Raw genomic sequence first — 10,077 nt, forward strand, 5'->3', positions numbered from 1 at the left:
GGTGCTGATGGCTAAGAGTGACTCGCTGCTAGTCACAGGGCAAGTAACAGGCGAGTTCCAGGCTAAAGATCCACAAATGGCGGCTTACTTGGAGTATGTGCAGGAATTGAAGAGTTCCTTTGCCTCCTTTGAAGTGGTGCATGTGCCCAGAGAGCAGAATGCCCGAGCTGACTTGCTAGCTAAGCTCGCCAGTTTAGGCAAGGGGGGTAAACAGAGGACGGTGATTCAAGAAACTCTGAAGACGCCGAGAGCATTTGTAGCAGATCACCTGGTTCTTCAGATAAGCAGGTCGACGGGAAAAGCGGCAAGAAGTCACAAGTCTTTAACGCAAGAAACAATGAGATCGCCGAGAATTAGAGCATGTCGAGGAGAGAAGGTAAACATGACGCAGGTCTGTGCTACCCATGAGCCAGACACCTGGATAACACAGTACAAGCGGTGCTTGGCAGATGGCCTTCTCCCGCTAGATCCGACAGAGAATAGGAAGATAAAGAAGAATTCTAGCAAGTTCACATTGATTGATGGCGAGTTGTACAGGTTTGGGTTCACTCACCCACTCTTGGAATGTGTGCATGGCGAGAAGTGCACGAGAATCATGGCAGAGCTCCACGAAGGGATATGCGGAAGCCACGTCGGGGGTCGAGCTCTGGCCGCAAGGACTCTCCGTGCAGGGTACTACTGGCCAACGATGAGAGAAGATTGCAAGAAGTATGCGCAGTGTTGCAAACAATGCCAACAGCACGCCGATTGGCACAAGGCGCCTCCCGAGGAGTTGAAGTCGATTTACAGCCCTTGGTCGTTTCATACTTGGGGAATCGACATCCTGGGACCATTCCCGCTGGCGATCAGGCAGATGAAGTACTTGGTGGTGGCGATCGAGTATTTCACCAAGTGGATCGAAGCAGAACCAGTGGCCCAGATCACCGCACACAAGATCGAAGGTTTTGTGTGGAAGAACATTGTGTGCCGGTTTGGTGTGCCCAAGCGCCTGGTGTCGGACAATGGGGCTCAGTTTGCAAGCCACCTGTTGAAGAAGCTGTGCGAAGGGGTGGGAATTCAACAAGTGTTTGCATCCGTAGAGCACCCTCAGACAAATGGCCAAGTAGAGTCGGCTAATCGGGTGTTGCTGAGAGGTTTGAAGAGAAGGCTAGAGAAAGGCAAAGGAAGCTGGGCTGAGGAGGTACCCCGTATAGTCTGGGCGTACCACACCACCGAGCAGTCAGGAACCCATGAGACCCCGTTCAGCTTGGTCTATGGGTGTGATGCAATGATTCCAGTAGAAATCCAGGAGAGCTCGCCGAGATTCCAGAACTTCGTAGAGGAAGACTCGAATGAGGAAAGAAGGTTGAACCTGGATCTACTGGATGAGGTCAGGGAAGAGGCGAGATTGAAGGCTGAAGCGGTGAAGAGAAGGATTGAACGAAGATATAACTCAAAGGTGATGCCGAGACAGTTTAGAGAAGGCGACTTGGTAATGAGGAAAGCCCACCAGTACGAGATGGAGAATAAACTGTCGCCCAAGTGGACGGGACCGTTCAGAATAACCGAGGCGCTCGGGAACGGCGCCTATCGCTTGGAGACATTGGAAGGAGGGGCGATTCCTCGCACTTGGAACGCCACGCACCTCAAGTTATATTACAGTTAAGAGCTTTGTAAGTAAAGACAAACACGAAGTTATATTACAATGTCTCTGTCAAACAGTTTGAAGGGGGCACTCTTTTTTCCCTAAGGAGGGTTTTTAATGAGGCCACCCAATAAAGAAGAGTTTTCGAAGCTCAAAGTTGTTTTAGATTGCATGCTTATTGTTTTCAGAAAGTTTTGAAGAAAGACCTTGTCACTTATATGTGACTTAAGGCAAGTTAAAGATATATTGCATGCTTTCTAAAAGGTTTTAAGTCCTCATCGTCTTTCGGCGATCGGAGGCATCAGTTAAAGTTAAAGTTAAAGTCCTCATCGTCTTTCGGCGATCGGAGGCACGAGTTAAAAGACCTCAACGCCCTCGCGCGTCCTGAGGCGAGATAAAAGACCTCCTCGCCGTCGAGCGAGTGCAGGCGAGGAAGAGTAAAAAGTCCTCAGTGTTTCTGGGGGCGAGAAGATGTAACCCCTGGGGCAATGTAGAGGCACCAGTGAAAAGTCCTCAGTGTTTCTGGGGGCGAGAAGATGTAACCCCTGGGGCAATGTAGAGGCACCAGTGAAAAGTCCTCAGTGTTTCTTGGGGCGAGAAGATGTAACCCCTGGGGCAATGTAGAGGCACCAGCGAAAGTCCTCAGTGTTTCTGGGGGGGGAGGAGATGTAACCCCTGGGGCAATGTAGAGGCACGACTTAAAGACCTTCTCGCCTATGAGCGAGTTCAGGCAAGTTAAAGACCTTCTCGCCTATGAGCGAGTTCAGGCAAGTTAAAGACCTTCTCGCCTATGAGCGAGTTCAGGCAAGTTAAAGACCTTCTCGCCTATGAGCGAGTTCAGGCGAGTTAAAGACCTTCTCGCCTATGAGCGAGTTCAGGAAAGAGAGAATCCTTCTCGTCTCGAACGAGTTCAGTTATGGTGTAAAGGGTGGAAGAAGTTTGGAGGGTGGCTAAGGTAGGTTCGAAGAGAGCGCCTAGCCACCCGGTCTCTTGTTCTGAAGCTCAAGGAGGTAGAGAAGGATCCGAAAGGCGCCTCTACCCCCAGATAAAAGAACAATGGCCAAGGTATGAAGCCAGAAAGAAGCTGATATCGCCAAGTGAGTCTTTGGCGACCAGGAAAAGTTCAAGCAGTGGCGAGAAAGTTAAAGACCCGTTTTTGATGAAGCACATCGGGTGAAGTGATGTTTTAAGCCAGTAGTTGAGTTAAAGTTCGTTGCTTGAAGAGTGATTTTACGTTAAGGTTCATGGCCTTGAGATTACAAGTTGTTAAAGCGTTATTGTCCGAAGATCGGTGGTTCGAAATAGTTAAGTACACGATTGCGCTTACGAAATTACTAAGTCATTTCTTTGAAGTAAATCGCGCAAGGAAAGTTAAAGCAGACAAAGAAGTTACAAGAAGAAATACGAAGGTCTTGTCATTAAGTAAATATCAGTTCGGGGCACATATACAGAAAAAGAAAAAAGTTCATTACAATTATATGCAAAGGGAAGGCGTAAAGGTAGTGGATGGAGGGAATTGATCAGTCTTCAGCGGGAACCACCTTCCCATCCACCACCTCGTTGTTGAGGGACACCATGCTAAGATCCAGATCGGGGAACAAGCAGGCGAACTGTTCCCGTGCGGCCTCGAATCCAGCAGCCAGAATTTGGGCAGAACTCAGATTAAGTTCTTCAATCTGTTTCTTGAGTTCTCCAGTTTGTTCCTTCAGCCCCTTGTTCTGCTGCTCCAGCTCTTCAGCTTGCTTCTTGAGTTTTTCGATGGTTTCCTGAGCTTGGAGAAGGTCTTCAGCAACCTTCTTGGATTCTGCCTGCGCCTGGCCCAATTCAGCAGCGATCTTCCCCTTTTCTTTGTTGGCTTCGGCAAGCTCAGCCATGGCGTCGTCCCTCGCCTTCTCCACCTTTCCCAGGAAGACCTCCCGATCGGCTAACCTTTGTTCCAGTTTCTTCACCTTGGCGGTGTCAGTTTTTATTAAGGCCTCCAGGTCAGCCACTTTGACGCGATAAGGTACAATCTTGCTCTCCAGCTCAATCTTCTCTTGAGCCAGAAGCTGCACCTTATGGCGTAGATCGGTGGCCTCCTTGCGCGCCATCCGGAGCTCGGTGCTCATTGCATCTTCTACTCGGGAGTGTTCAATCTCCGCGAGTGTCAGATTGCAGGACAACTTCTCCGCCTCAATCCTTATAGTGCTGTTCTCAGTTCGAAGGGCGTAGAGGTCGTCCTGGAGCTTCCTGGTGGAGCTCTCCACAGCTCTAAAGATAATGGTGGGGAAGTCCTCTGCCATCATCTTCAGTTTGGCCGAGAAAGGCTCCCACATCCTCATGACCTCGAGAGAGAGGTTTTCTTGTGGAGGCACCGGATGGGCTCGTTGTTGGCTCTCGCCGCCACCTTCTTTAGTTGGTTGCTCAACAGGTGCTTCTTGGCGTGGTGGCGACGTCGGGGATTCAGTAATCAGAATTGGAGAGTTATGGGCAACCTCATCCCCGATTGGAGCAACGTCTGCGGCTGAGGCATTTGAAGGAGGACCCCCTCCAGCTGATACATAAGGCGTGGAGGCGCTCGGGGGGTCCTCCATGAAGTTTGGCTCGGGGGCCTCAACCGCAGGTGGCGCAGACGCCAATGGAATTGCTTGGACTGGTGAGGCAGGAGCTGGCGGAGGAGGCAATGTTGGAGGTGGAGCAGGCGTGGATGGCGGTGTTGATGTTGGAAGAGGGGGTGGAGCAGGTGGTGAAGAAGGTACCACCCTCTTCCTCTTGGTGACGAGGCCATCTTCAGTTGCCTCGTCGTCTTCCTCTTCCTCCTCGTGGACAACTTGGGGGGCTTTCCTCTTGGGTTTCCTAAGGACAAGCTTTTTTCGTTGGTTGGCGGGTTGGACATCGAGAGGAGTTGGGCCTTTGGGTGGCGATCGGCCCTGTGCGGCGGCGATCTCCACCACCGAGTTTGGCACGGTTTGTGAACCCGATGCCAACCTGTGGGTTCGGGCGAGCGCCCTCAGTTCAGCGAGCTTGCCCTGGCCCAACATATTATCTGCATAGAGCATAAATGCATGGGTTAGCTCAGAGAGAAAATAAATGCATAAGGCAGTATGCAGCAAAGCAGATAAATGGTGCAGAAGAATAAAACCAAAGTCTTGCGCACAACGCACAAGACGCCCAGAAATAGTTAACAGAGGTGATGTTAGAATAAAGACTTAGACGTTCTAACCTATGCGAATTTCGAGTTGGTCCTCGAAGAATTCGAAGCAGATGAGCGTGGTGGTGAGGAAGGTGATGTTGGCATCTGCCACGCTCTTCCAGAAGAAGCAGAGGTCTCTGTCCAAGGCACCCATGCTATCAGGACTTCTTGGCCTCCTGAAGCTACTCTTGGACTCTTTGTTCCCCTTGTTTACCCAATACAAGGGGAAACCGTCGAGCAACGAAGCGTCCTTGTCATTGGGGCGCACCTGGACGAATTTGCCTTTCCAGTCTTTGTAGGATTGCTGGAAGATAGAGAGGATCGACCTCCCAGCAATCCCGTTCAAGCTTACCCACAAGCGATCTCCGGGGTGCTTGGCTTCAAAAAGAAATAAGAAGACATCCACTGATGCTGGCAACCCCAGATGGTCGCACATGACCTGGAACGCCCGCACGAACGCCCAGTTGTTGGGATGGAGCTGGGCGGCGGCGATGTTGAGCTCGATAAGAAGCTCCCTCTCAAAGCGAGTGAAGGGAAACCTGAGTTTCACCTTCTTGAACAAGGTTGTGTAAACGAAGCAGAAGGGTCCACCGTTGTTCGCCTTGTCGTCGGCGCAAACTGGCAGGTCGAGGGGGCAAGGTAGCACCGTCATCTTCTTGTCGTGCTCCTTATGGAATGATTGGTGAGGCTCATCCCCCTTCGTCAACCGCAGAACTGCCCCAGCAGAATTTACGGAACATGTTTCCCTCAACAAGGTCGAGTTGGCCCAGGGGTATAGTTTTTTGAAGTCTGGTGGGGGGACGGAGGCTCCTCCGGTGACAGGCGGAGTCGCCTGGGCCAGGTTGGGGCGGGAGGGTGCAGGCCTCTCAGCCTGAGAAGACGAAGCACCACGTGCTCGCGGTGGGTCATGTGCTTGTGAGGAGGGGTTTCGTGATGAAGGAGGAGGGTTTGGGGTGATCTTTGAGCGAGTCATTGCGGAAGCTGCAAAGGAAAAAGAAAAGGAAAAATGATCAGGGTTCGCAGAGGCTGACTCGATCATGGAAGAAGGGTGAAAAACGAACGAACGTAGGTTCGTTGTGACGTTGACGGAGCCCTAAGTTACGAGAAAGGAGAAATGGAAAAAACAACCCACAACGTATGCACCAGACAGTTAAAGGATGATGCGAATCGGTTAAAATGCAGGAAAAACCAGCAGAAGAAGGAAAGGAAGTACCTTTTGATGATCGGAAGAGTGATGGAAGAAGTTGGTGATTCAGGAAGTTGAAGAACGTTGAGAGCTTTTTTGCAGAAGAGAGTTGGAGCGTTTGAGAATACGAAGAAAGTGATGGAACAGTGGAGCGAAATGGGTTTAAGGGTTTTTCGAAATGGGTTTGGGAAGCGCAAACGTTAACTGAAGGTAACCGTTGATGAAGCCACGTGTCGAGCGATGGGTGAGGTGTTTGGTGGAGCGTCAGAAAAGCAGAAAGTACAACCGCTTGAAATTCTGCGCCATGCCACGTAGATCGGTATTGACGTGACTCTTTTAGTCTTTTCGCTGGACAAGTCTTCGTTTAAGACTGGGGGGCTTGTGTACCGCCCTGGTAGTCGGAAGTGATGACGTGGCATCAAGCTACAGTATCGGCGTGTTGACAAGACGCCAGGTTGGCAGAAGGGAAAGAAGTCGGGGGGCTCGTGAAGTCGCCAGTTTTTAAGTTGGCATGCTCCGATCTCCAGCATACCAGAACCGGCGATCACCGGGTTAAAGATGAAGTCGCCAGATGTAAACTCAGGCGACCAAGTGATTAGAGATCGCCGGAGCAAGCACATCGCCGAAGATGAAGGTGGTGCAGATTATGAAGGCGGCCGACGAGACCACAGGGAAGGTGTACGAAGGCACCCTAACTCGCCAATTCCAGTAGAGATCGCGCTCCCAAGTTAGCTATGCACTGGGCAGTACCATGCATAAGTAACTTAGCCAAAAGAGAGTCAGAAGTAGCGCCCAAGTCAAGGAGACTCCAAATGATGGCACGTGTACGACTGGATGCGAGCCACGTGTCCAGCTGCGTAACTGCCAGGAGAGAGAAAGTGACCAGGTATTTAAGGGTTTCCCAACGAACTTTTGAGGTACGCACGTTCAGATTGTCTTCTTTACGCTTGCGAGTTCTTGAGCATACTGTGAGAGAGAACATTGCACGGTTCCTTGAGAGTTCTTGAGTGTTTGCTCTTGAAGTATTTGGTGGTTCAGTCACTGACTTGGGCGTTGGAGTGCGATCGGCCGCAGCGGCGCCGCTCTATTCTTTTGCAGGTTCTTGAGGTGGATCGTGACGAAGGACGAAGGTTGAAGCGGTGCGCACGTCGATCCAAGTTTGACGAGGCAAGTTCCAACGTTCCGGTCAACAGGCAGAATCATTACTAGACACATTGATATAAAATTGATAAATTTTTTTCACAGTGATGAAGTTAGAGCATATAAATTGTATGGTCTAATCGTTGAACAAACAAGTTTGGTAATTGTTGGTTTAGGGTTTAGTAGGAATATGTGGTTGGGGTGGGCATGAAGTGGGCAGAAAGTGCGTTAGATAAGATTTTTAGAGTCCATCAGCTTATTGAGTGTGATTGTATAAGTTGGGAGACCATGAACATTTGGCATGTGCTCCATTTCCTGCATCTATTGCATGTTGAGCTTTGAGGTTGTTGTTAGTAGAGGATAATTGTTTGAAACACTTTGTAGGAAAGACCAATGGCCAATGTAAGAATATAATTCCAAAAGCCCAAATTAAAACAGCTTTTAATAGAACACGATATGGTAACCTCATCATAAAAACTACACGCAAATTACTTATTACCCCAACTCTGTGTTGTGCACAAATATGTATTAGGTCTTTCATGCTGTTGACAACCTCCGAAATTTGTCAAGCATTGTAGCATGTAATATATTGGTAGAGAAAATACAAAGCATAACAAATCAAAGGTTTTCTTTTTATTACTCAACATTTGACATACACTTTCAGGTAGAATTTAATACCATACCTGCAAACATCTCGCATATGTTTCAGAAAAACCCAAGTCATTAAGCGATTGTAACTCCAAAATCTGTGGAAGCTAGTGCCATGCTGTCAATACCCTGATGCAAAATAAACATTACATTAAGCTTTGAAGTTTGAGTCCAGTGTCATTGTAATTGTTTGTTACCAAGATGTGACATAGACTGTTCTAAGCAGCAGATACCTTTTAACCAATTATTGTTATAAAATGCTCAAAAACAGAGTGTGGTTGACAAAAGGGAATGAGAATCTTAATTTGTAATCTATATTTAGAAATTACCATGAGATGCTTTTAATTTTGTATAACATGATTGTAAAAATATGAATTTGTGACTTTGCATCTCTGTATGTATAAAACATGTTATTTATGTGAAGCAGGGCAGTAGAATGCAACCAAACATGCCCATGGGGTAAAATGTCATATTACAATAAAATCTTTTTGTTTCCAATTTTACGGTTAATGATTTCCAACAATACTTTTTTTCCTGTGATTTTGGCCCTGGTTATATATAGTTGGATAGCCGTTCAATAAACCCAATAAATATGAAGAAACATAGTTTGCACCATATCCTTTCTGTTGAGTTGTTGTTATCCATCTATATATCGAAATCACAGTATGCAGCATGAGTGTAGGGCAGTGTCCAGTGATCACAAATTCACTCAATTTAGAGGTTTGTTGTATGTGGTGACCCTAGTAGGAATATGTGGTGACCACATTAGACTTCCTGCACAATCCCTTTGCAAACTTATTCAGGAAATGTGAAGTGCGTGTTGGTGTTGGTTTGGGTGGGCATGATGTCGACAGAAAATGCGTTAGATCAGATTTTAGAGTCCATGAGTGTAAGGCAGTGTCCAGTGATCACAAATTCACTCAACTTAGGGCATTGTTGTATGTGGTGACCTTAGTAGGAATATGTGGTGACCACATTATAGTTCCTGCACAGTCCCTGTGCAAACTTATTATGTAAATGTGAAGAGCGTGTTAGTGTTGGTTGAGTTGGGCATGATGTGGGCAGAAAGTGTGTTATATCAGGTTTTGAGATTCCATGAGTGTAGGGCAGTGTCCAATGATCAGAAATTCACTCAACTTAGAGGATTACAGTATGTGGTGACCCAAGTAGAAACATGTGGTGACCCGCATTAGACTTCTTATTCGTGGGAATTTGTTTTTAGGTGATGTTCTTTGCAACGGGGTTGTTCATGGTTGATCAACTTCAAAAGAATGGAAAGGTCCAACGTTTTTCCTTTAACCCTTTTTTTTGCTGTAAGTGGATTGTGGAATTTAAGTTTTTGTTTTCATATGTATATTTTCTATTAATAGCACTACATTTTTTTTTGCATAAAGGATCGTGTTATTGAAGAAATAAAAACAACTTCGGAAAAGAAAGAGTGGGACACGAAGGATTACTGTTCGTTTGCAAAAGATTTGATTCCATTTGAATCACTATCATATTGCGATTTTGTAAGTTTGTATTATATAATTTTCTATAATGATTTTGGGGCATAATTTTTTATGTGTTTAATTAAGTTACATTATTCATTTTTAGGTATTCATCCCAACGGTGCACAATGACCATTCGTGGGTCTACGCGTTTAATTTTCAGAGTAGGGAATTGCGTGTCTTGGACCCCCTCGGCCATAGAAGGGGAAAACGCAACAAAATTGATAAAGCTATGGTAAAGAGTAAAAGATGATGTTTAGTAAAGAATGAAGCGATGAATTTGGTATTTGATTTCTGATTTCTTGTATTGTACGGTGCAGGCTGTGCAAGTTGACCATGTGTACAAAATTCTTGACAAGTTCGGTGGAGTGAATAGTCCCCCTATCAAAGTAGTCAAACAAAAACTTCCTATACAACCAAACAGGTTAGTATTGAAATGAAAACTTTTGTTATTTTTATGCATATTCATATGTAAATATTTTTATGTGCTTTCCTGTATGTAGTTATGATTGTGGAGTATTGGTTTTGAAATATATTGAGCTATTGAATGGTATGGTTGACTATGACGGGAAGACGATGCCTGAATACAACAGCGTACGTATTTGTTCCCTTCACTAGTAGAGTACAAGTTATAAGTTTTATTCTGCACTGAAAATTGATTTTCAAAATTAATTTCAGGACGAGCTTCAAGCATTCCGTCAGGAAATGGTTTGTAATTGGGTCCTTGATGCACGTAATGCAGAACGAGAAAATTTGTTGAGGGAGTTCAACTTTAGTGGAACTTCAAAATGATGGTGGTTGAGAGTGCGTTGCATGT

General features: G+C 46.5%; 1 long non-coding RNA gene across 1 annotated transcript; it reads left to right on the plus strand.

The window, feature by feature from the left end:
- Positions 1-9,556: 9,556 nt before the first annotated feature.
- LOC137827840 (uncharacterized) lies at positions 9,557-10,077 on the plus strand. Its single transcript, XR_011083782.1, has 3 exons — positions 9,557-9,684; positions 9,764-9,854; positions 9,939-10,077. It is a non-coding gene; the product is annotated as an uncharacterized lncRNA (long non-coding RNA).

This window comes from Phaseolus vulgaris, chromosome 11 (genome assembly GCF_000499845.2).
Source record: "Phaseolus vulgaris cultivar G19833 chromosome 11, P. vulgaris v2.0, whole genome shotgun sequence".
Taxonomy (NCBI): Eukaryota; Viridiplantae; Streptophyta; class Magnoliopsida; order Fabales; family Fabaceae; genus Phaseolus; species Phaseolus vulgaris.